The sequence below is a fragment of the Orycteropus afer genome, unplaced genomic scaffold (assembly GCF_000298275.1).
Source record: "Orycteropus afer afer isolate SDZICR_OR568_19922 unplaced genomic scaffold, OryAfe1.0 scaffold00182, whole genome shotgun sequence".
In the NCBI taxonomy this organism is placed as follows: Eukaryota; Metazoa; Chordata; class Mammalia; order Tubulidentata; family Orycteropodidae; genus Orycteropus; species Orycteropus afer.
Window position 1 is genome coordinate 5615869 of NW_006921769.1, and position 1633 is coordinate 5617501.

The window sequence follows — 1633 nt, forward strand, 5'->3', positions numbered from 1 at the left end:
ACTCATAGCGACCCCTCCGTGGGTTTCCGGGGTGATATCTCTATGGAAGTAGAGTGCCCAACCTTCCTTCCAAGGAGTGGCTGGTGGGTTTGAACCACTAGCCTTCTGGTTAGCAGTCAAGTGCCTTAGGCACTACACTACCAGAGCTCCCTGGACTACTAGAAGAACTAACAAATTGGTCTTGGAAGAAGTACACCAGTTGTTCCTTAGAAATAAGGGTAGCCATACTTCTTCTTACATACTTTGGTCATATTGTCAGAAGGGACTGGTCCCTGGAGAAGGATATCATGCTAGGTAAAGTAGAGAGTCAGCAAAAAAGGGGAAGGCCCTCAATGAGATGGACTAACACAGTGGCTGCAATGATGGGCTCAAGCACAGCAAGGATTGTAAGGACCCAACAGTGTTTCATTTGGAAGACAGCTACTTAGCCAACTAATTGGAAGGGATCCATATTTGTGCCCATTCCAAAGAAAGGTGCTCCAAAAGAATGGAGAAATGATCAAACAATATCATTAATATCACATATAAGCAAAATTTTGCTAAAGATATTACAAAACAGTTGCAGCAGTATATTGACAGGGAACTGACAGAAATTCAAGCTCAATTCAGAAGAGGATGGGCATGAGGGATATCGTTGCTGATGTCAGATGGATATTGGCTGAAAGCAAAGAATATCAGAAAGATGTTTACCTGTGTGTTATTGATTATGCAAAGGCATTCGACTGTGTGGATCATAACAAACTGCAAAGAATGGGAATTCCAGAACACATAATTGTGCATATGAGGATCCTGTACACAGACCAAGAGGCAACTGTTGGAACAGGAAAGGTGTGTGTCAGAGTTGTATCCTTTCACCATACTTATTCAATCTGTACACTAAGCAAATAATATGAGAAGTTGGACTCTATGAAGAACACCACATGAGGATTGGAGCTTCCTCAACAACCTACAATATGAAGATGACACAACCTTGCTTGCTGAAAGTGAAGATGATTGAAGCACTTAGTGGTGAAGATCAAAGACTACAGCCTCAGTATGGGTTATAATATCTCAACAGAGAGAAAACAGAAGTCCTCACAACTGGACCAATTATGCAACATCACAATAAATGGAGAAAACATTGAAGTTGTCAAGGATTTCATTTCACTTGGATCCACAATCAACACCAATGGAAGCAGCATTCAAGAAATCAGATGCTATATTCTAGGCAAATCTGCTGCAAAAGACCTCTTTAAAGTGTTCAAGAGCAAAGATGTCACTTTGAACACTAAGGTGTGTCTGACTCAAGCCATATTTTCAGTCGCCTCATATGCATGTGAAAGCTAGACAGTGAATAAGGAAGACCAGAGAAAATTTCCTGCCTTTGAATTATATTGTTGGTGAAAAATACTGAAAATATGGACTGCCAGAAGACCTAACAAATCAGTCTTGGAAGAAGTACAGCTGCAATGCTTCTTAGAAGTGAGAATGGCCAGACATCGTCTCATGTACTGTGGTTATGTTGTCAGAAGGGACCAGTCCCTGGATAAGGACACCATGTCTGGTAGAGGGTCAGCCAAAAAGGGAAGACCCTCAATGAGATGGATTGACACAGTGGCTGCAACAATGGGCCCAAGCACAGCAAAGACTGCTA

General features: G+C 41.8%; 1 protein-coding gene across 1 annotated transcript in view; it reads right to left on the reverse strand.

Annotated features, from left to right (window-relative positions):
• Positions 1 to 1633, reverse strand: part of LOC103202502 (vascular non-inflammatory molecule 2-like) — a 19237-nt gene that overhangs the window by 16263 nt on the left and 1341 nt on the right. The window lies entirely within an intron of this gene.